The sequence below is a fragment of the Herpailurus yagouaroundi genome, unplaced genomic scaffold, assembly GCF_014898765.1.
Source record: "Herpailurus yagouaroundi ecotype Mexico unplaced genomic scaffold, PumYag 77, whole genome shotgun sequence".
Lineage (NCBI taxonomy): Eukaryota > Metazoa > Chordata > Mammalia > Carnivora > Felidae > Herpailurus > Herpailurus yagouaroundi.
In genome coordinates, this window is record NW_024412388.1 from 5,742,175 (window position 1) to 5,767,102 (window position 24,928).

A 24,928-nucleotide genomic window follows, 5' to 3' on the forward strand; every position below is an offset into this window, starting at 1 on the left:
TCCTCCTGGGTCTCCTTTAGTGAGGAGCAGGGTGATTCAGGGAAAGGAGGTTGGGAGTCACACAATGAGATTCACAACTAGGAACTTTCCCTGTTCATCCTGCTGATGTACCCACACAAGGGCACAAAGATTATGCCCAAGCATGTGCATTAAGGCATTATGTGTAATAACCAGCAAACAGACTAGTAAACAAATACAGATACAGCCTAAATGTACATTGGAAGGGAATTGGTTAAACCGCCGTGGGCATCCATACGGTGGAGTATGGTGCCGCCATTACAAAGAATGACGTAGGGGCGCCTGGGTGGCTCAGTTGGTTGAGCGTCCGACTTCAGCTCAGGTCATGATCTCACAGTTTGTGGGTTCAAGCCCCACATCGGGCTTTGTGCTGTCAGCTCAGAGCCTGGAACCTTCTTCGGATTCTGTGTCTCCCTCTCTTTCTGCCCCTCCCCTGCTCATGCTCTGTCTCTCTCTGCCTCAAAAATAAATAAAAACATTCAAAAATTAAAAAAAAAATAAAAATAAAAAGAATGACGTAGACCCACGTGTCCCAACGTAGAGTAATGCCCAAGATGCTTTATTGAAAAAAATAAAATTATAGAACAGGACTGCAATGTAGTCTTTTTGTGTGGAAAAATAGGGGCATACCAATATATGCTTGCGCGTGCATTGAAAATTTTTAGAAGGAATGACAAAATGTTAACAGCGGTTTTGTCTGAAGAGAAGGGCTGGGGCTGGGATGGAGTGTTTTTACTTTCCTCTTATTTGATTTCCGTTTCTATGAGCAATGTTACTTCTATAATGCAAATATGAATTAATAACAACCATTTTTAAAACCAGAGGAAGGATTCATGAGTCACTAGAAACAGAAGGGATCTTCTAGAACTGGATAGAGGACATTTGGCAAAACCTACAGCAAACATCACCCTTAAAGATTAAAGGAGAAACATTTCTTTAATGTCAGGTATGAGGAGCAGGGCCCACTGTCTCCACTTCCACTCAGCCGTATGAAGGATTCGGGTCCTAACCTGTGCATGAAGAACAAAAAAGTTAATAAAAGGAGTAAGTTCGAACGGGAAAAAACTAAAACTGTCATAGGTCACAGATAATGTGATCATCTGCATAAAAACTCAATACATTTTTGGGAACTCCGAGAATTTATCATGGCTGCTGAATCTCAGATTAATATTTAATCTCATGTGTATTCCTAGATGCTGGCAACAATATAGTTTGTAAACCGCCATTTACAATAGCAAGAAAAATTATATAACCAAGGAATAAATGTAATAAAAGATGTGTATGATTTCTGTAAATTGTAAAACTATGATGGTAAAATGTATAACATAAATGATACAATTTATAAAATTGTTTAAAATCTATGTATTGAAACATTTTAAAAAGGAGAGCTATATACCATCTTCATGGATAGGAATATTCAATGTCTCATAAAGACGTTAGTATACTTCATATTAACGTGTACATTCAATGCAATACCAGTCGAAGCCCCAAAAGGAGTTTTGAGGAATGGGCAAGCTTATCTTGGAGCTTAGATGGAAAAGCAAACAAGCTAAGACAAAAAGTTAAGACTATTTTAGGGGCATCTGGGTGGCTTAGTCAGTTGCGTGTCTGACTCTTGGTTTTGGCTCAGGTCATGATCTCATGGTTCTGAGCTGACAGTAAGGAGCCTGCTTAGAATTTTCTTTTCCCTCCTTCTCTCTCTGCCCCTCCCCTGCTCACACACACATGCACACACACTCCTTCTCCCTCTCCTCTCTCTCTCTCTCTCTCAAGTCAAATAAACAAACTTAAAACAAAGGTTATTTTGAAGAAAGAGGGCAAGGTGAGAGGTGGTGGGGCTCGTGCTTGCCCTTCTAAATATTAGGACTTATTATGAGCTTATAGGAATTGAGACATATGGTATTGGCACAGAAGTAGACAAAAAGACTAAAGGAACAGAGCCCCAAAATTAAAACAGGTATATGGGTATAATTTATGTGGTAAAGGAAGCACTGTCTCAACAGGGTGGGAGACACGCTCCCCCCAAATATGGCACTTTGGCATGTTGACTGACCTACATGGAAGGAATCTGAGCAGCAGTAGCTGCCGGAAGGACTCTCTGACCTTCCCCTGAAGTCCTGAAGTAGATCATAGACCTTCATGCGACAGGTGCTCTCTCTATACCTGGAGGAAAGGAATATCCTCATCTCCAAAGATGAGGGGGATGCCAAGAGAAATCTGAATGAATAGACATCACTAAGTTTCCCCCAGTTTACTATTCTTGGCTCCTACCCCAGTGTCTTATCATGTTTTCCCATGACTTTCTACTCCTCATCGAACCCAGTAATAAAAGCACTCAGATTAAAAAAAAAAAAAAAAAAAAAAAAGCCCTCAGCTTTAACTACTCTTCGAGTCTTCATTTCCTTGTGAAGGCTCCTGTGTCATGTAGAATTTATCTGAAATAAAAGTGTATGCTTTTGGGTGGGCCTGGGTGGCTCAGTGGGTTAAGCACCCGACTTTGGCTCAGGTCATGATCTCGCAGCTTGTGAGTTCGAGCCCCACGTCAGACTCTGTGCTGACAGCTCAGAGCCTGGAGCCTGCTTCAGATTCTGTGTCTCCCTCTCTCTCTGCCCCTCCTCTGCTCATGCTCTCTCTCTCTCTCTCTCTCTCTCTCAAAAATAAAATAAACATTTTATATATATATATATATACATATATATATATATATATATATATATATATGTCAGATGATAAACCAACTGAGCCACCCAGGCTCCCCTAACAAAGGATTTCTTAACCGAGACTCAGAAGGCACAAACCATAAATAACAAGACAGACAATTCACTAAAATTAGAAACTTCTGTCCACCAAACCTCATCAACACCAGAAACCAAAGGACAATACGAGCCACAGACTGGGAAAAGCTGGGTACGGTTTGTAAACAACAAATGATTTGCCTTTAGAATTTACTAAGAACTCCTACAAGTAATTAAAGAAAAGGAAACCCCGAAGAGAAATGGGTAAAGGCTGTGAACAGAGAAAGAGAGTTCACTGTATTTTTTTCTAACTTTCCAGTAAGCATGAAATATTTCATGATTTATAAGGCCAAAGCTCCTGTCAGTATCAGGTCTCCCAGGCTGGCTGTGCCACCCTGGATAAGTCACTTCCCCTCTCTGTGCCTCCTTTTCCTCCTTTGTGAAATTGAGGGCTGCATTGGAGGACCTGCCATGTCCCTTCCAGCACCAAAGGTCAATAACTTTTCAATCCATGAATGGATGAAGTGACACACCCACACCGAGGGCTATTGTTTGGCAATAAAAACGCAGACACCTGCAGAAAAGCTACGATGGGGATAAACCTTGAAAACACCATGCTGCGTGAAAGCCAGACACAGAGGACCACATGTGGTAGGTTTCCACTTAGATGAGACGTGTGGAAGAAGCCAATCCACGGAGACAGAAGGTAGATCCGTGGTTGCCAGGAGCTGGGGGGAAGGGAGGACCGGAGGGGTGATGGCTAATCGGTGTCGGTTTCTCTTTGGGGTGACGAAGACGTTCTAGAATTGCAGGGTTAAGTGCACGGGTCTGTGAACGCGCTAAAAGCCCCAGCGTCGTGCACCTCAAGTGGGTGAACTGGAGGGGACGCGAGCTGCGTCTCCATAAAGCCGTGAAAAGTAAAAGGCTCCGTTTTCCAAAAAGAGAAATGTTCGGTGACCCTCTATTCGTCCTGAGAGTATTCACCCCACAGCAGCAGTGAACCACAAACCGGGGTCCCAGCTGACCCGAATCCCCAAGCTCGGTTGGCTCCTTAGAAAAGTTGGGGACAGCCTATTCGTAAAACTGGAGGCTGGAGACCAACTTCTGCCTCTCCCCAGACGGCCTCTCCCATCACACAGATTGCCGATGTTGGAGAGAGGAAAAGGGATCCCGGGGTCCCGCAGGCAGTGTAATAAAGGGGGCCAGGGAGTGAAGGTCCCATTAGTCAAAGTGCACGAAAGTCCTCCTCTACAAACCGCAGGTAGAGAAAATCAAATCCCGCCCCTCGTGGCTGTCACGGCCACCCGAAAATGAACTAAAATGAAAATGCTGCTGGCAAGTGGGATGCTGGGACGTTTCGTGACCGAGTTGTAGTCCCGGGATGAAAATACAGGAGCTTTGGTTGTCTCCAGCTGTAAAAGTCATTTGGGGCCTAATATCGGTTTTATGGCCTTTTCCCGGGGTGTAATAACTGGAAAGTGCCCGAGGCAGGTCTCTGTGGGAAATCTAGGAGTGCTCCACATAGATCCTCCTGCCTCAACCAGTGAGAGCCGGCTAGCAGCTAGGAAACAATTACATTATTTCTGCGGTACAGCTCGATACGTCCCCAATAAAAGTTAATGATTATGCGCAGACTTGCAGACGTCCGAGAGTCTAGACCCAAGACGCTGGGAGAAATCTTTGCACGTTCACTCTCTGGCCTTCCGCGCGAGTAGAACCTTAACGTCACTTCCACACCAGCCTCAAGCCGTTCGCCGATCTGCCCCTTTGGGTCACCCGCACCGTCCTGCATTAGAAGGTCACTCTGATGACTTCCTTATTCCCCCAGGATGTGTTTATTGAGTACCTGCTGTGCGCCAGGCATGCTGTCCTGGAGCTGACCTTTGGCGGGAAGGTTAGGGGCACCGGTGGCAAGCAGGCAAGTGTGCCAAAAGAGCCTCTCGGGGCTGTGACAGGGACAGAGGGGCTCGGGAAGGCACCTCCGAGGAGAGGACATCTGAGCTGAGACCTGGAAGACATGGGAGCAGCCAGGAGAACCAGACAGAAAGTACTCATGCCGGAAGGAGAAGCCAGGGCCAGAGGCCAGTGAGTGAGGCTCATTTGGGACAGGGCTGGGGTGTTGGACAGGAGGCCCCGAGGGCTTGTGAGGGACGGAGTGACAGCTGAGCAGAATGGATGGGGGAGGGGAGAGGGTCGGAGGAGACGTGGACCGGGAAACCAGGGAGGAGGCTCCTGCAGGTGTCTGGGCGAGTCAACAGCGGTTCCGAGGGTGATCGTGGTGGAGGATGGAGAGCGGGACAAGGGTTCTGGCCTCGTCGCGGGCGCAGGTTAGAGCCGCCTGGTGCAGGTGGTCTCGGGGGTCTGTGGACACAGGGCCTCCCTGCGTCTCTCTCCACCGAAGGGGCCACGGGCACGCCCACCTGTGTGTCCTACCTGCTTTGTCAAACTCTCCGGGCCGAGACGCACAGGAGGAGATGCGTTTGACATTAAGCCCAGACTACATAACAGAAACCAATATTTTACCAAAATACTTATATATGCCTGCTGTATTTTCTATCTTGCTCTATTAAAAAAAATTTTTTTTTTAATGTTTATTTATTTTTGAGAGAGAGAGAGAGAGGCAGAGCACGAGCAGGGGAGGGACAGAGAGAGAGGGAGACACAGAATCCGAAGCCGGCTCCAGGCTCCGAGCTGTCAGCACAGAGCCCGACGCGGGGCTCGAACTCACGGACCGCGAGATCATGACCTGAGCCGAAGTCGGGTGCTCAACCGACTGAGCACCCCAGGCGCCCCTGCTGTGTTTTTTAAACATTTTTAAAGTTTATTTATTCATTCTGAGAGAGAGCGAGAGAGCGGCAGCAGGGGAGAGGTAGGGAGAGAGGGAGACAGAATCCCAAGCAGGCTCCAAGCTGTCAGTACAAAGCCCAATGTGGGACTCAAACTCATGAACCATGAGATCATGACCCGAGCCGAAATCAAGAGTCGGATGCTTAAGCAACTGAGCCACCCAGGCCCCCCACCTATTTTGTTTTTCTTTTTCATGCAGGTTGCAGTAGTACAGTGGCCTGCGATTGGGCACAGCGGTCACGAGAGTATGGCCCTGGATGAAGCCCGTTGTCCCTCCCCTGGCCCTCTTGCCTAGAGGGACACACACCATAGGCTGGCCCGCTGACGGAAGGGCAGACCCTACAAGTTGGCTGGGGACCCTTGGGGCAGGGGATCCCGGGGTCCCAGAAAACCAGAGTACAGCCTGGAAGTGGGGACCGGGCTCCTTGCTCTATGAGGGAGGGTGCGGTCGGACCAAAGTGGGGCCCCTGAAAGCGTGACACCAGCACAGGGCCCCGCCTGGGCTGTGGGGGAAGCAGACATCACCGCTGGGGTACCACCCTCATACCTGCCCGCCTCCTCTGCAGGTGTCTGGCTTCTTTTATGACTTGGACTGTGCAGACACTTTCTTGAAAGTTTCAAATAGCTTGGTTCATAACATTCAGAAGTAAAAGTCCAGTTCTGGTAACAAAGAGGAAGGCCGGGTACCCGGGAGTGGTGATCAGTCCTTTATCAGATGCCCAAACAGCTAAAACCCCTGAGCCCCCTAGGACGGCAAGTGGCCCCCACAGCATCCATCTAAGACCCGCCGCTGAAGGGACACCTGTGGCCTTTGAAGTTGTTGTTCCTGCGTCTTCTAGAAGACCATCCAGATACAATTAGAAATGCAATTGCAGGGGTGCTTGAGTGGCTCAGTTGGTTAAGCATCTGACCTTTGATTTGGGCTTGGATCATGATCTCATAGTTCCTGGGTCCGAACCCCACGTCGGGCTTTGCACTGACAGTGAGGAGCCTGCTTGGGATTCTCTCTCTTCCCGCTCTCTCTCTGCCCCTCGCCCACTTGAGCAGGCATATCGTGTTAGGTAAGAGTCCAGTTTTGTTCTTGTGCATGTGGATGTCCAGTTTTCCCAGCACCGTTGGGAAAAGACCGTCCTTTCCTCCATGGAATGGTCTTGGGACCCTTGCTGAAAATCATTTGACCAGTTAGGTGAGGATTTCTTTCTGGGATATCTCTTTCACTTTCCTGTTCTAGATTATTCTATTGGTCTAGAAGTCTTGTGTCTGTGGCAGGACCACCCCGTTTTGATTACTGTAGCTTTGTAGGAAGTTTTGAAATCAGGCAGCGTGAGATTTCCTACTTTGTTTTTGTCCAGCATGGTTCCGGCTGTTCAGAGTCCCTTGCAATTGCATGTGAATTTTTGGGAGGGATTTTCTATTTCTGCAAAAACAGATTGTTAGGATTTTGATAGACATTGCGTCGAACGTGCAGATGTTACGATTGCTTTTCGGAGAGTTTGCAACTTATCATGTCGAAGCGATCTTTTGTTATGTTCTAACGTGTGTTTGCTGGACCGTTTGTATCGTTTGGATTGCTTGCTACTTCCTTTGCCCACTCGTTCTCCTGGAGTCTGAGGGTCACATACGTAAAGCGTATTAGAGTATCGACACTCCCCGTGCTTCCATAACAATCACCGAATATTAGTTGGGCACCGCTTTAGACAAGCTGCCGTGTTGGATGGAGGTCTGCCTGAAGAGGTGAGGAACACCCCACAATCCCCGCCTTCACGGGGCAAGAAGGTAGATGGTAGTGAGAGTTACCCAAACCCGTAGTTGCAAAATGGGTCGGTTGGTGTTTGGGCAAGGACTGGCATGCTGTGAGGGGATCTGATCTGGCCTAGGGCTCCGCAAGGCCCCTCTCAGGAAGTGACATCGGAGTTGCAGTTCGCGATGAAGGAGTAGGAAATAACCACTTGCGGTGGGAGGGGGAGGGGCTGGAGAGATATTAGCAGGTGCAAGGCCCTGAGGCCCAACGGAGCGGGCGGGCAGGCGTGTCCAGCGACGTGAAGGAATGTGTTTTGAGCTGGAATGTGAAGGAAGACCAGTGCAGGGGACTGGGGGGTGGGCACAGAGATTAGAGAGTTCCAGATCAAGGTGAGGCGGTCAGACAGTCGGCCAGCAACTGTTCATTTTCCTTTCTAGACTCTTTGTCCACAGCTATGGATAAGATGGCCATCCAGGGCCTGGACTCCTAGTTTATGGTCTTTAAGGTCTGCCATTTTCTCGGATGAATTCACCGTTTATCACCCTGGGACGGAGGTTTCCTTGGTTGGTTCCTTCATCCATTCATTTATTCCACAGATATGCACTGAGCACCTGTGATGTGCAGGCGAGTAAGTAAGCTGATCTCAGACGCGGGTGAGTTTTTGGAAGTGAATGAACGAGCGAAAAGGGAGGAAGTCCCCTGGGCTCTGTGTTGGGAGCTGGTGTGGCTGAGCAGCCCACCCTGGGGGTGGCACTAGGGTAGTGACACAGCCCCTGAAAGTGGGATGGGAGCTTTGTCTTCATCCTCAGGGCGGAGGGAAGTCCGAACTGGTTTTCAGCCCAGAAGTGGCCTCATCAGGCTTGTGGTTGGGAAAGGTCCCTCTGGCTTTGCTGGGGACGTTGAGGCCGGAGCTGCTGAATGGGCCCCAGAGGTCATGGAGGTCATTTCTGCGGTCCAAGTGGGACGTGAGGGCCCACGTGAGAAAGGGGAGAGGCAGTGAACGTCCAGTGATGTGGGTGGATGGCTCCAAGGTGTTCCAGAAGGCCGATCCACAAGACCTGGCAGAGGGTGGGTCAGGGGAGGGGGACCCAAGATGCAGAACCGGAGAATGTGCCAGTTAATGAGAAACGGAAGCACAGAGGGCACTGCTGTGAGTTAGTGCCCGGGGACACCTGTGCAAAGGGTAAGTTGGAAGAGGCAGAGAATTGGCAAAGTGTGATGGGGGCAGTGTGTGCATTTGAGGTATTTCAGGGGTGGAACAAGGTCTTTAGATGCGCTGAACACAGGGGCGAGAGAGAGGGGTGCGGACGGACCCTGGTTTCCAGCTTGGGCCACGGGATGGTGCTGTTTCGTGGCAGGTATCTTTCCTCATTCGTCATCGGCCTTTTACGTTTTGGGGGACGGGGTCAGTTCAGCGCACCGTGAAATAGTGGTCTGCCTGTACATTTTATTAACGTTAAAGTGAAGTACATCCCGGTCACAGAAACTTGGGTCCACGCTAAAGCCATTTGCTAAAAATAAAGCCCTTGGCATGCTCCGAACATTAGTGCAAGGCCGTGCCTGAACACAGGGTCGAGTTCATCACCTCCTCTAACATCCGGAGAACCTGAGTTTGTTCGTCATAAGCTCCCTACACCACCGTCTTCCTAAGATCCTTGAATTCCAGGTGTGACTAAGAAATCTGCTGACCGTGTGCTGACACTGTGACCCGAACGCTGTGCGCAGCCTGCCGAATCCCTCTTAAACAATCACCAAAACAACCATTTCTCTCGTTCCCAGTACGGCTTGGAGCCACAAAAATTAATTACATCACCTGTAAAATTAGCCCCGTGTTCTGCATCGAAAGGTCAATGTTCAGACTGAGGGATGGTTTAGTGCTTTCAAACACAGGGCTCAGCATATAAATATTTATCACAGGAGGACAGGAACTCATTGTACACGGTGTGTTTACCTTATCAGGCAGTTACCTAGGGCAAAGAGTCCGCTGTCTGCTTCCTGTCCCAATTTCTCTTGCCCAAGACCTTGGGCAATTGTTTATTTGACAGAGTGTTCTGTCCCATTCCATTTCTTCTGGGAATAAAGGCACAGGATACGCTGAACAAATACATCACCTGGTCCACAGATACCTGGTTTGCAGAGAGGGGAGAGTTCTAGGCGTTTGCTTGAAAGATCCGACGTCGGTTATGAAAGCGAAAACTTCGGCGACACCCACAAGAGAACAGGGAACCTCAGTTTCTCCATCCCTGACTTTTGCTTTGTTTTGGTTGGTGTTTCGAAAGCTCCCAGTGGACTCTCTGGAATGCTCAAGCTTTTGACAGCGAAGATGGTGTAACAGGGACAAACAAGGATCACAAATATGATTTGTGGCAAAAACACAACCTTCTCTTTTCTTACTGTTTTCTATGTTTATAAAGCAGGAATGTTAGAGAAACATTGGCCAAGCTGGCTTTAATCTGGCCACATATTTGTTTTGGCCACTCTTAGCTTTTATTTCAAAAGTTCTCATACTAACTAGCTCAGGCGATTGTTACATAAGAAAGCCCGGCTGGGCCGCGTGCCAAAAATTCAACTCAGTGTTTTTCCGCCTCCCCATGGTGGTCCCCAGGAATGGGTCCGTGAGCCTGCAGCACAGAAATCTCGGGTTAAACTCAATGAGCTATGCTAGGAGCCTCTGACAACAACCTATTGTTCAAATGTCGGTTTTCATATCCCCCAATGTCTAGTTCTCACTAATCAATCATTATACACCTTGTGTGGATTTATTAGAATCTGTTAGCCTCTTCTACCTGCATAGCTACTAACTCTTGAAGTTTCTAGCGACTTGCACTGTTACGTTTTAATTTGCCTTTAATTTTGCGTGTGTTCTAATTTGCATTTAAATTTGCATACATTCTCATTTGCATTTGATTTTGCACATATTCGAATTTGCATTTAATTCGATTGGCCATTTCTCTTCTTTCTGAATTGCCTGCTGTCCTTCGCCTACTTTTTCTGGAGTTTTCTTGGAGTTTTAATATCGCAAAGATAAAGGATATTAAGAACAACAACACTTCTGTTAGATAAAATCACCAATTACCACTGGGCACTGCTCTAGTCCCGGGCATTGTGCAGGGGTTCTTATGCTTGGTCTAAATATACCCCTTTCAGGCTTCATAAGATAATCTTTCTACCTAATTTTCCAAGATTTGGAAAAAACAAGTTTATATTAATATCCAGTGACCCCCCCCCCCCCCCCCCCCCCCACAAGGACAAGGATTGGTCTGTCTTGTGTGTTGGTGAATTCTAGCACCTAAATGTGCCTGGACCAAGTAGGCATTTGGTAAATTTGTCCAATAAACAGAAAGTCCATCAAGAAATTATTCTCTGGGGCGCCTGGGTGGCTCAGTCGGTTGAGCCGTCGACTTCAGCTCAGGTCATGATCTCGCGGTCCGTGAGTTCGAGCCCTGCATCGGGCTCTGTGCTGACAGCTCAGAGCCTGGAGCCTGTTTCAGATGCTGTGTCTCCCTCTCTCTGCCCCTCCCCCGTTCATGCTCTGTCTCTCTCTGTCTCAAAAATAAATAAAAGTTAAAAAAGAAAAAAAAGAAATTATTCTCTATTTTTCCTCAGAGCCATTGTCTTTCTAGGCAAAAAAAAAAAAAAAAAAGATCCTAACCTTCTTATTCTAACCCCAGTATCAGCCTCTCTCTCCTTCTCCTGATTATTTTTTAATGGTTCTTCCTCAAGATATTTTCTTGACATGCCATAATTAAAGATGTATCTGGTACCCTCGCTTCTGAGAATGGTGGGAACATATTCTCAGCTTTGCGGAAATCCTTGATGTATTTTATGGGTTTTTGGCCACAGCAACCTATTAGCCGGTGTCTTCGTTGGAATGGTTCACTCTAACTCCCTGAAAACTGATATAATGGAGCTTATTACCTTATCATTATAATTTTGTCAGATTTCCCTAATTCATTAGCTTATACTTGCCCATCCCAAGTTTTCGGGGCCACACAAACCTCGGGGAATAGGGAACGTGTCACGTCTGTAGGATGAACTGAGGAATTTCAGCACGGTCCCTCTTGCTCCAGAACCTCCACACTCAAGTTCAACTACGCCTGAGTTCCATTATTATTTATTTATTTTTTTTCAAATATCATCTAGGCAGAAATTAGAAGTTACTTCATACTGGTTTACTATTTTATTTTATTTTTTTAATTTTTTTTTTCAACGTTTTTTTTTATTTTTTTTTATTTTTGGGACAGAGAGAGACAGAGCATGAACGGGGGAGGGGCAGAGAGAGAGGGAGACACAGAATCGGAAACAGGCTCCAGGCTCTGAGCCATCAGCCCAGAGCCCGACGCGGGGCTCGAACTCACGGATCGCGAGATCGTGACCTGGCTGAAGTCGGACGCTTAACCGACTGCGCCACCCAGGCGCCCCTGCGCCCCTTTCTGTAAAATAGGGATATTGGGACTTGCCTGGCCCATCTTTCTGGGTGGCTGGATGCGAATTACATGAACTAATAGCTTTGAAATCACTGAAGAAAACAGTAGGGTACCGTCTTGTTACCTTAGGTCGTCCATTGCCGGCCCACTGTTACTTCCTCTGGCTTGCAGCTCATTTTGAAGTTCAATTAATATATTTTTTAAATGTTTTATTTATTTTGAGAGAGAGAGAGAGAGAGAGTGGGGGAGGGACGCCCATGTGTGCGTCGAACTCAAGAAACGTATCATGACCTGAGCTGAAGTCGGACGCTCAACCGACTGAGCCACCCAGGCACCCCTAGAATTTCTTTGAACACATTCTCTGTGCCTGTGTTTTACCGGAACGGAATGTTCTGGAATGTGTGTTAGAGAAAACACAAAACTGACTAAGGAGGGGTGAATTAGAATTTAAATTATAAACAAATGCTCTAATGAAGTTGTTTTTCAGGCTGGTGGATGGCAATGCCCTTCGTGAGTGGGTGAGAATAGGGGAGGGGGAGGCCCGCACGGGGGAGGGGATACCGCAAGTTTGCTGATCTGCTATTACTTGGCTCAGTCTTTCCTCTCATTCATCACACTTGGCTCCCAACGACTTGGCTGATCCTAAAAGTCAAGCCCCCTCATCCTCCTCCAAAGAGATGGCTTGAGCCCCTGAGGCAGGTATTTAGGAGAGAGTCTTGCCCCCCAAAAGCATTTCAATCGTGTCCTCTCAAAGGGCGTAATCGCTTGACTAAATCTCCCGCTTCGAAGAGGAAAACACCTTTTGAGTAGTTCTGGTGTGGTTGTAAAAAAGAGCCCACCCCCTTCTCTATAGCCGTCCCCGATGAGCCCAGATTCGAAAAGATCCTGTCGGTACATGTCGTCATAGTGCTCAGGTTCAGTATCAAAGGCTGTTTGCTAATAAATAAATAATAAACGTATTTTCCCACTCCCATTTAATTAGGAACTTTATGAGCTACCCAGTGAGCTAAGAGTCTCACGACTAAAACAACGTGCCGCCAGGAAGGCAACTCACAGCAGCGCATGTGGCCCTTGTAGCTTGTGACGCGGTTTTTCTAGTATTCAGGATAATAGAGGCAGTGGTTCATTTTTATATGAAATGCTCTGTAAGGTAAAGTTGGGGGAAACGATTATAAATTCACGTCGAGGACGGTAACAAAAAGACAGAGGCAGGGGTGCCTGGGGGGCTCAGTCGGTTAGGTGTCCGGCTTCGGCTCAGGTCACCATCTCACGGTTCGTGAGTTCGAGCCCCGCGTCGGGCTCTGTGCTGACAGCTCGGAGCCTGGAGCCTGCTTTGGATTCTGTGCCTCCCTCTCTCTCTGCCCCTCCCTTGCTCATGCTCTGTCTCTCTCTCTCTCTGTCTCTCTCTCTGTGTCTCAAAAAGAAACATTAACAAAAATTAAAAAAAAAAAAAAAAAAAGGTAGAGGCAGCCAGGTCACAATGGAACTTGATTGTATCTTGAAACTACGCAATAGCCATTCCTGTCCCAGACCCTCTCTCCTCCTCCGCCTTCTCGCCCTCCCTGGGTGATGTCATCACCCCTGTATCTTTACTGAAACTAAGTGACCCTTAAACTAAATGACTGGTCCCCGGTCCTGCTCGTGAGCTTCTGACGAGCTCCTCACTTCCTGTTAGGTCCCCAGGCTGCCAAATGGACCGGGCCCTGACAGAACCCTCGCCTTCACACCCACCCACCCACACCCGCTCTTCCTGGGCTCCTCGGGGGGCCTGTTGCTGCCTTCCCAGGCCCCTCCCACCAGAGCAGCATCGGGCCCCCTGGGGTCATGTTTCCGGTCACAGCCATTGTGACCGCCTAGTGTCACCTGCATCATTGCCTGCCAAGTCTCCCCTGCTCACTCCAGTCTCCTGACCCCTGATCCATTGTCTACACTGCAGGCAGGATCATCTTTCACAAATGCAGATTTATTCCTCTCTTTGATATTCCTCCATTTATTATTCCAAAGAGAAACCCAATTTCCTCAACACTTGACGCTTTGGTCTGATTCCTCCTCCCCCTTGAGGCACACTCCCCCCTCCAAAGTCCCCCGACCTTGGGACTGAGCTGAGTGCCCATGCGGTGCCCATGCACGCCGTTGCCCTGTAGAGACACGTGTTTCACGATGCATCGAGATGGCCCGTTTACCGCATGGCTTACCCACACACGCAGGTGCAGTGGAGCATCCGCCTCCCTCTTCCTCCTCAATCAAATTGGACTCCAAGCCTCCATCGTACCCAGGGAAGCAGGAAAGTTCATGACTTTCATTCTCAGGTCTCCTGATGCTTCCCGTCCTGGTCCAGTGCCCTAACCAGAGTGAAATAGTAGAGGCAGTCCCATCAGAGGGACACCGAAACTCCGGACGCCCTTGCCCCACCCACTCTGCTCTTGGCCGTTCCCGGACACTGGCATCCCAGCCCAGACTGGAGCCCTGGTGCCCAAGCCGCCCCCAGGAGGAGTCTCTGCATCCCCGGAGCAGTCTCAGGGACTGTTCCCAACCAAGGACCTCCAAGATCTATCTTCCCAGTGAATTCAGAACACAAGGAGGGGATGGCTTCCGGGAAATTTCTGCCCCATTCACCTGCCCTGGGGAAGACTCTTGGAACCAGAGAGGGGAAAATATGAAGAGCCCAACACGGGTCGGTGTCCCTGAAAGTTATTCTGGACTTGCTCCCCTTCACTCAGCAGGGACCTCTAAGACAGGACCATGTCCCTCTCCGGCGGCCTGGCACAGTGCCTGGTAATCAGAAGAAGACCAGTGAGGAAGCAAGCATCACTCCAGACCTACCAGATGTGCAAAGATGAAGAGGTCTGATGGGGCCAAGTGTCTTCAAGGACGTGGAGAATCAGGGGCGTGGAGACACTGTGGTGGGGTCGTAAGTCAGGTCATCCACTTTGGGGAGCAGATGAAAATACCAAGTAAAGTTAAAAATGCCCATTTCTTTCACCCTGAAATCCTACTTACAGCATAAATCTGGAGAAACGTCTGCTCAGGGGAGTGTGAACACACAGATGTTCATTGCATCATTGTTTATGACAGCAAAGAACCTGGACACCCACTGACAGGTAAAAAGGTAAATAAATTATAAAATATCCTTACGTAGAATAGTGTACTGCTGTGGGCTTCCACACGTTTGCTCGTATTCTCCTTAATGGGATTTTGTAAAACTATGTCCCCCTACCATATGTTTATTTCTTTATTGTTTATTTTTTCACCCTTATTATTTTTTTAAATGTTTATTTTTGAGAGAGAGAGAGAGCAAGCATGAGTGGGGGAGGGGCAGAGAGGCAGGGGGGACAGAGGATTTGAAGCGGGCTCCGTGCTGACAGCAGAGACCCCAATGCAGGGCTCAAACTCATGAACCGTGAGATCATGACCTGAGCCGAAGTTGGACACTCAACCTACTAAGCCACGCAGGCACCCCTACAATCCATTTTTAAACACACAAAGTGGGACGCCTGGGTGGCTCAGTTGGTTAAGCATCTGGCCCTTGATTTTGGCTCAGGTCAAGTCCCACATTGGGGTCTGTGCTGACAGCACGGAGCCTGCTTGGGATTCTCCCTCTCCCTTTCTCTCTCTGCCCTTCCCCCTGTCTCTCACTCTCAAAATAAACAAATAAACATGAAAAAAAGTTAAAAAAAATTGTAAACACACAAAGAAACTCTTGTGTCATAGATATCGTTCAGTTATTTGGGGTCAATGTAATGAAAGATTCATAGCAAGTAACTTTAAATATTTTCTACCATGTATTGAGTGACTATCAAAGAAAATCAGATAATGTGTCTGAAAAGGAAGGAATCGAAAAAATGAAAACTGGAAGAATATTTGGATCTACCAGAACTGCAAGAGCCAGCTGGAGATCGTAGCCAGCCTTGAATGGTAATAAACTGCGAAATGGAAATAAACAGTATGGAAAACAAAACATCATGCAGATATGTGACCTTGATAAATGATGTCATAAAAAGAACTCAGCGCTTTTCTTAGCCTTATAAGAAAGACGTGTTCCTGGTGCTTGGCTGGCTCGGTTGGTGGAACATACGACTCTTGATCTCAGGGTTGTAAGTTCGAGCCCCACACTGGGTGTAAAGATTGTTTAAAAAGAAAGAAAGGTTTCAGCTATTAAAGCCTACATGAATGCAGTGAATGATAAAATGCTTGAACTTACTTGTAGATAAATCTGCAAAAATGAAGAAAAAGACGTGACAGAAATAAGAAAATGATCTACAACAATTTGGGAAGACTGTATCAATTTCAAGATTGAATATATTAGCCTGTTTACAAAATTGTATGTGAATGTATTTAAGAGCAACATATGAAAAATTTTGAAAACTTTTGAGTTATTCCAATTTACCGAATCCTGAAACTTGGCCAACAAGGTTGACAGAACTTCTGGATTGCAGATGAAGAAAAAACATAACAAATTGAGGCAATTAATTAAAATGACATTTCAAGACATTATGGCTTATTTGATAATAAAGATGTTAAATTTTTAAAAAGTATCAGGCAGTATAAAAGCAGTTAGAAAAGATTGTAAAGTTATTGCTGTTAGGTCAATAGAAGTTAAGAGAGGGTTCAGCATCTTGACCGATGTCGTTGACGTTAAGAGAAAATCTCTAGTTATGGGGATCTTGGATAACCTAATAACTACCCACTTAAAAGATGATCTTTGGAAACATTTGATGTTGTTAAAAATAATTTTTAAATGGTAAAATCAGCTTAACTCGGACAACTATTAGATGAATGTGTGTCAAAGATATAACTCATTAACTGATGAAGAAGCCGGTAGGATGTTACAATCCACGCAAAGGAGAATTCAGAGAATACACTATAGAGAAAACCAAGAATGCTGAAATAAATATGCAAATTGATCCAAAACAGGTCCATATCCCCAGAGGGATAGTCTATCATATCGCCAGTGGATAATATTAATTTGCATTTCTGTGGACAAAGATCAATTATACTACTGCCAGTTTCTGTAACACACAGAGCTGTGAAGTAGCTCAAAACCAAAGGTGCATACAATGTCCATCGACAGATGAATGGATAAAGAAGAGGTTTGTCTATACAATGGAGTGCTACTCGGCAATCAAAAAGAGTGACACCTTGCCATTTGCAACTACGTGGATGGAACTAGAGGGTATTATGCTAAGCGACATTAGTCAGAGAAAGGCAAACATCAGATGACTTCACTCATATGAGGACTTTAAGATTCAAAACCGATGAACATAAGGGAAGGAAAGCAAAAATAATATAAAAACAGGGAGGGGGACAAAACAGAAGAGACCCTTAAATACAGAGAACAGACTGGAGGGGTTGTGGGTAGGAGGATGGGCTACATGGGCAAAGGGCATTAAGGAAGACACTTGTGGGGAGGAGCACTGGGTGTTATACGTGGGGGATGAATCACTGGAATCTACTCCTGAAATCATTATCGCACTACATGATAAGTAACTTGGATGTAAATTTAAAAACAAAAAATAAAAAAATTAAAAAAACCCCAAAGCGCATATAAGCCAGAAGGACTGGAGACACCCAGGGTTCTCTTCTTCCCCTTTTCAGATTTCTCACCACTTTTCCTGACAATGCCATCCCCATGTCCAATGACAGCTCAGACCTGCTGGTGGTGTCATATGGCTGGTGACAGCCACACCTAAGAAACAAACAAAAAATTACATCTACAATTTCCAAATGTCAACCAATGCTTTAGAGATTACTGGACCGAATAGATGAATGATGTATGTTACAACTTACCACTTTGTGATCATTCTATAAAAATATATATATTTGAGATTTAAAAGGCACATTTTAAATGTTTCTATATATCCATCAAGTGTTATATATAATATATATACTATAATATATGAGTTTTATATTGTGATTTGTGTACTTATGTATTTCTATTATTATTTGTATATATATTATTAACATGTTATACGTTTCTTTTTTTTAATTTTTTTTTAACGTTTATTTATTTTTGAGACAGAGAGAGACAGAGCATGAACAGGGGAGGGACAGAGAGAGAGGGAGACACAGAATCTGAAACAGGCTCCAGGCTCTGAGCTGTCAGCACAGAGCCCGACGTGAGGCTCGAACTCACGGACCGCGAGATTGTGACCTGATCGTGACTGCTTAACCGGCTGAGCCACCCAGGCGCCCCTGTTATTATACGTTTCTATTACTATGACATTGCCAAATCTTTTGATATGCCTCCTGCATCAACACACACAGATACACACATTCATGGACGTGAGAACCAGAGACAACGCAGAGAGCAACGCCAGAGATCGGGAAGGCTTCCACATCCCGGCAGATTGTCACGAAACGTGGCTCTCACTTCTGAGCACAGAGGTGTGTGTTGAGATGAAATCTATAAATCACGGACAACGTGGTCAGTCTCCATGGAGACTTGTTCCACCCCCAGCCTCCCCCCCCCCACCCCCGGCAGGGGCACCTCCATTTTACCCAGTGGTTCAAGTCCGAAATCCAAGTGTCGTCTTGGATTCTTGTCTGTCTCACACTCCACAACCAACCTGTCGAAAACCTCTGTCATTTCTACTTCCAAAATATATTCCCCTCCCTTCCCTTCTTCGGAATATGACACTTCTCTCCCTCTCCGTCCCACTGCCCACATCCGGCCTCCCTCCTGGGCAGGTGACAGCCTCTGCTCCCTTGCCCTCCCCACCGTCACCCGCTCCCTGCCCTGCAGCCACGGCGATCCTTAAAACAGCAAATCGGAAGTCATCATTTCCCTGCTTATACCCGGCAGTGGTTCCCCCTCCACCGAGAATATGCTAACTGCCCTCCCTTCACCAATAAAACTAAAAAATCTGGACCACTCCTGTTTCATATCCATTTAAAACGATAAACCTTCTCCCCTACCCCAGCCCAGCCCTTCCTTGATCTATCTTTCCATGTTATTTATCACATTATGCACTATATGATGCTATAAAATATTAGACTTTGTATCTTTCTATATATTATATTCTTTAGGTCGTTTATTGTTGGTCTTCCCTTGCGATAAAGTATAAGCTTCATAGGACCGGAATATTTGAGGGGTTTATTCTATGCAAGTACTTAAAAAAGTGCCTGGTAAGTGGCAGGAGTGCAATAAATACACGTGAATGAAGGAATGAATGAATGGGTCTCCTCACTTACCAGATTTTTCCCTGGGCTAACAGGTTGGCCCGCCACATCTCATGGATGCCGGCAGAAGACGCGGGCCTCTCTGGGCCAGAGACCAGGACGTTAGTGCCCCCAGCACAGCCCGCAGCCCAGGCTTCACATTTGCATGGGTTCCCATTGCTCCCCAAACCGGAAGTCGGTGGCACCCAGCCAACCAGGCAGATGCTGCCCCCTCGGTGGGCGTGTGTCACAGGGGAGGAAACCTGAGTTCAGGGAGCCCGGATCTGTTCTAACGGACACACGGGCACCTGGTGTCCTCCTTCTGCCCCGAACGGGACATCATCTTTCTTTGCTGGACAGTCAGCCGCCCTGCCCTTTGCTCCGGAGGGAGGCTCTGCCTCTATCCTCTGAGACTGTTGACTAGACAAACATCTTTGAAAAGAGAATCCAGGGCACAGGCCGCCAGTGCCCCCCTCCCCCGCCGCCCGTTCCCAAGGTGCGCAGAAATGCAAGACATCGTGGAAACGGTCCCCCAGCTTCCCCTGCTGCTCTGTCCCGTCATCCAGATTCTTTCGGCCTCTGTGGCGCGAATCGCCTGCCAATGACCTTCCTCATTTACGTGTTTGTAAATGAGCACCCACGCCCATGTCCTGCCTCCCCTAGAGAATACCTTCTTCACGAGCAGGGCACTTCTCTGTATCACCTGGACCCCTCGCCTGCAGAGAGCTCTCAGGCGGCTGAGACACAGCACGGGCACGCACGTCAGTATTTCAAGGGGGAGACACAAACCGGACAAGATACTCTCAGATCAGGAAGGTAGGAGCCATTGACAGAGGGACCGGTGCGGATGAGGACAGGGCACCGATGGAGAGGATGGCCCCAAAGAGGAAGGGGCACCTGCTGAGGGAAAGACTGGAGGCAGGGGAGCAGCTGGGAGGCCGCTGTGTGGACAAAGCCAAGAGGAGGAACAGGAGAACGGAAGGTAACCCAGATTATGGAGTGTTGACATCTGAGAACAGCCAGAGGCTGAGACGGGAATAAGGGAGGATGATCAGGTTTAGAGGAAAGGCAGGAGCTCGGTAGGTTTCCAGAAAGTAAGCGGGTGTGCTGCCAGCAGCAGGCAGGGGGTGGGGGACCAGGCCACACCTGGGCAGGTGACGAGCTAGTTTCAACACCCGGCACTTCTGTCCAGTGAGTAACCAGTCACTTCAGCTTCACCAGCTCGTTCGGTCCTCCCCTGGTCAAGAGCGTGGAGACCAAGGGCATGCAGGAGGTTGTCTCTTCTCCTGCCCGTTCGGGAGTCTGAGGTCATTGACTGCTTCTGGGGCCATCGCTCCAGGACAAGGTTCTGAGGACCATGCCTGGCAAGGAGAACTGGGCTGGCCAGCGAGACAGGGACAAGACATTTGTGGCCTTTGGCATACAGTGATCATGCTGGTTCACTGCCGTGAGTGGCACCCTCGTTCCAGGCAGGTTCCCCATCATCCCTGGGAAGAAGTGTCACTAGGCGACAAGATAAGCAGGTGTCATGCTGCTCCCTGAAAGGTGGCAGGGCACAGGGCATCGCGGCGTGCTGGTGTATCTGATCCACGTTCCGGAAGGAGGGTCATCGTCTCTGTCCTTGCCCCCAAAGGTGGCTGCCGGTAGCCAGTATTCACCACTACTCCATTTTGGCCAGGGGAGACCTGGGACCCTAGCAATTCAGCTGAAGCCACCTTCCCTGAGCCCCTGAGCATGTAACTTCTGACCCATTCACCCAAGAATCTATGCAGAGACCCAAGCTCCTGCAATACTGTGTCATCGTGCCCGCGTAGAGTGTTCCGTACAAGCAACCTCAAGCCACTCCCAAAAAGCTTGCTCATTTTTAAGAGATCAATTGCAGTGTATGGATCTTATCTTGAAAATCCTGCTTCGGGCACCTGGATGGCTCAGTCAAAGCATCCAACGTTGACTCGGGTCATGATCTCACGGTTCGTGGGTTCGAGTCCCGCGTCGGGCTCTGTGCTGACAGCTCGGAGCCCGGAGCCCGCTTCGGATTCTGTGTCTCCCTCTCTCTCTGCCCCTCCCGCATTCATGCTCTGTCTCTCTCTTTCTCTCTCAAAAGTAAATAATCATTAAAAATCAAAAAGAAAGAAAGAAAGAAAGAAAGAAAGACCCCGTTTCAAAGGAACCAATGGTAACATTTGAGCCCTGATAATCAGGGATTCTGGTTAATTATTTGGTGTGATAATGCAGTAATTTTCTTCTAAAAAAAAAGGTCTTTATCCTCTAGACGTACACCCTGAAAAATTCACTGTTGACATAACACCCAGGGGTTGCATCACACAAAGGCAGGGAAAGGATTGAGCATTGTTGAAGTTGCATGATGGGCACGTGGGGATCCGGACGCTTATTTTTATACGTGCTTGAAAATGTTCATAATAAAACATGTCCCAACTGTTTCCACAGATCTTAAAACAAATGGGCTCTGTGCTTTCTCTACGTTCACGCTTAGTTCCCATCGGCCGATCTCACTGAATCGTGGTCAGAGTGTTTCTGTTCTGTGCCCTCCCCGCAAGGATGCTTTTTGGGGGTTCCGTTGCTACGCGCTGACTTTGCCCACTTCTTTAATCTGCCAGTAACTTTTCTTCTCTAGTGAGAATATTCTTCTCGAATTGCCCCCAGCTAGTCAGAGAAAAAACATCAATTTTCCTTTCTATCCTTTCTGGACTTCCTTAACTCTTTTTTTCAACATGAGCAAGAAGAGAAAAATGGGAAGAATTATAGTGTGTCGCCACACAAAACGGGGAAGGTCTGTGTGCCGGCTTTTCTAGTCACAAGGGAGGGATTTTCCACTTTATTCTTTAAAAAAAAAAAAGGCAGCCTGTCTCTCTTCGAACAAACATTATCCGCTGCTCAGTACTGCTCAAGATTTACATCCGCTGGGTCCTCTGATGTGTTCCCCGGAAACTTTATCTATTGTCTCAGATAGAAGCTATTTTAGAAGCCAGAGCCCTTCGGACTCCTGAAGGAGCTTGGATGCTTCTAGGACAACCCTCTTTAAAAAGATACACGCAGGAAATTTAACAGACTGATTGGTCCTTATGACAATCTCTAAAAATATACTCATCACCAAAATTAACATTTTAAAACTCTTCCCAGGAATCAAACAAGACAGTTACTACTTGCCCTGGGCAAGCGCAGATTGAAGGTACCCGTGATGATATATGTGTTTCTCTGGGGACGGCTGGGCAGGTGACAGTCGTGTGGTGTCGGTACAATGACATCAACACAGAGCCTGCATTTGAAATTTTGTTTCCCACTCTCCCTTGAGAACATTTTTTGTTTTTTTCACAGGGTCTGAAGAGCGGTGATGGGAAAACGTTTGACATGCGATCGTTCACAAATACTTTGCTTATCTCAAGGAAGAGGGGGAATATTCAGAGATCAAACATTAGAAATGTTACAAATGCAGGTGTAGGGACTGTCAGAATCACATAACAGGAGCCAGTGTTCCCAGACTCCTAACCTCAAAACCCAGACAAAATATTCAGTGCAGTAGAAATGTCTCCCCTGGGACTATTATTACCCTTTGCATTCTGGAGGGCAAGCGGGACAGGAATAAATCTGTCCCTTTTCCTTTTCAGCGACTGAATGTTGCTTCTGTTGGACGCGGCTGCTTTCACCGCGCTCCCCGGGCTCCTCACAGAGAGGGGGTGTGTGGGGCTTCACGAGCGAGGATCGAGGGGCACCATGGAGACGTTCCCGCCATAAAAGTGTCTTCTCGCATTTTCAAGGTAAACAAATGTTAGTGCCACCAGGAAATAGACCACATGAAAAGAAACGTGGGGAATCTGGAAGAGCTGCCCAGGCAGTAATTCTTTTCATTTCCCAAGTTCATTACCCTCATTAACTCAAGTAACAAAAGCCTTCTCAAAAGCCCCATAAACGTGAGGCATACATATTTTAAATCTACAGCTGTAAAAGAATGCAGCTGACTTTTCTTCTTGTTCACAGCGCGTTTCCAGTTTTCCTCTTATGATAAGTGTGCCTTGTAATACAGTCCTCGGATCCTATGTTACAAAGTACTATTTATCTTGAACTCATTGATGGGGTGGGGGGGGGTGGTCGGAAGGCAAACAGCTGTAACCCCAACTTTCCCAGTTTAGACCGTAGGAGGTAGCAGGTGTCACAGGTAACCTGCTGAGAAGCGTGGGTGTCTGTAGGTAGAAGGTTAAACCCCATGAAAGTGCGAGGGTCCCCACTTCTTTGAAATTTCTGGGCGTCTGGTGGTCTGGGTGGGGTATGCCGCCCCTCCCCTTCCACAAAGTGAAGGGACAGCTGTTGCACTTTGGGTCCCCTGCTATCCGGTATAAAAGAGGCACATGCTTGGGTTTTAATTTTTTTTTTTTTCCATTTATTCAGTTTTGAGAGAGAGAGAGCATGAGCAGGGGAGGGGCAGAGAGAGAGGGAGACACAGAATCCGAAGCAGGATCCAGGCTCTGAGCTGTCACCACAGAGCCCGGTGCGGGGCTCGAACCCACAAACTGTGAGATCGTGACCTGAGCCAAAGTCGGACGCTTAACAGACTGAGCCACCGAGGCGCCCCACATGCTTGGGTTTTAGAAGTCACCTGTGGCACATTTGGATGACCTGTTCTTGCTGATTTACTGAGTGATTCAAAAAGCCACCAGCTTGGGGAGCGAGAGAAGGCAGTTCAGCGGGGACAGGCTATAGACAGTTCAGTGGCTCTGACCCTCAGAGCTCATGGCCTAGCTTCATACCATTGGAAGTCTCTGGTCTTACCATGCACACCAGTCCCAGGAAGCACTCGCTTCTAGGATGCTATGACGGCTAATTTTATGTGTCAACTTGAATGGGCCATGGTGTGCCTAGATATTTGGTGAAACATTATTCTGGGTGTGTCTGGATGAGACTAGCACCGAAATCAGCAGACTGAGTGAAGAAGAGTGCCCTCCCCGGCATGGGTGGGTCCTGTCCAATCACTTGAAGGCCTGAAGGGAACAGAAAGGCTGAGTCTCATGAGTAAGAAGGGGACGCTTCTCCTGCCTGACGACCTTGACCGAAGACATAGGTCTTTTTCCTGCCTTTGCACTCAAGCTGAAGCATTGGCTTTTCCTGGGTCTCTTGCTTGCCAGCTGACATCTTGGGACTTCGCAGCCTCCATAGTCACATGAGCCAATGCCTTGTAGTCAGATGAGATGGATGGGGGAGGGGGGGAGAGGCTATACATGTATTGGTTCTGTCTCTGGAGGTTGTGACTAATACAGGTGCAGGAATGATCCTGTGAAGCTGAGGCTTGGTGAGGTGAGGGTCAAGGGCTTACGAAGCGGGAGCTCTCTGTCCTTCAGCGGGTAAGGCGTCCAACCCCCATCCAGATGTCCACACCTGATGCTTTTCTCCTTATGGCTGAAATATGCATGTCCAGGGACCCGAGGTGGATGGTGGGAAGTCGTGCCTCGTCTGATGGCACCCAGAGATTTCTTCCTGTCCCCTCTGGAGCTGTGGCTCTACTGACTCAGGGGTTTTAGCTTCCAGACACAGTAATGGTTCTCCCCTGAGACTCTGCCACGTTATTTTTGGTATCTTTTTTTTTTTTTTTTTATGTTGCTTCATTTTTCAGAGAGCGTGCAAGCAGCGGAGGGGCAGAGAGAGAGAGGGAGACACCGAATCCCAAGCAGGCTCCAGGTTCCGAGCCATCAGCACAGAGCCCGATGCGGGGCTCGAACTCACAAACCTTGGGATCTTGACCTGAGCGGAAATCAGACGCTCAACCAACTGAGCCCCCCAGGCGCCCCCAGGTTATATCTGACATCCGATGAACAGATTTCCCCCCTCCCGAGGGGGACAGGATCTAATATGGGCTGAAATGATCGACACTCCTGAGGGGAAACAGGTTGCTGTTGCGTGGTGGGACATGTGGCCCTGAGTCTGCAAAGCTGAGGGGCCTCCTAGTCCTGCCCTGCCAGAGGCAAAGGCTGATGGGGGGCGGGGGGCGCCCA

General features: G+C 47.8%; 1 long non-coding RNA gene across 3 annotated transcripts; it reads left to right on the forward strand.

The window, feature by feature from the left end:
- Positions 1–6,857: 6,857 nt before the first annotated feature.
- LOC121020333 (uncharacterized) lies at positions 6,858–18,843 on the forward strand. Of its 3 annotated transcripts, XR_005786079.1 has the most exons (4): positions 6,860–8,524; positions 14,489–14,612; positions 14,771–14,877; positions 18,033–18,843. It is a non-coding gene; the product is annotated as an uncharacterized LOC121020333 (long non-coding RNA). The 3 variants fall into 3 exon arrangements; XR_005786078.1 differs by having other exon boundaries at positions 6,858–7,969; positions 14,489–14,877; XR_005786074.1 differs by having other exon boundaries at positions 6,859–8,524; positions 14,489–14,877.
- The last annotated feature ends 6,085 nt before the right edge of the window (positions 18,844–24,928 follow it).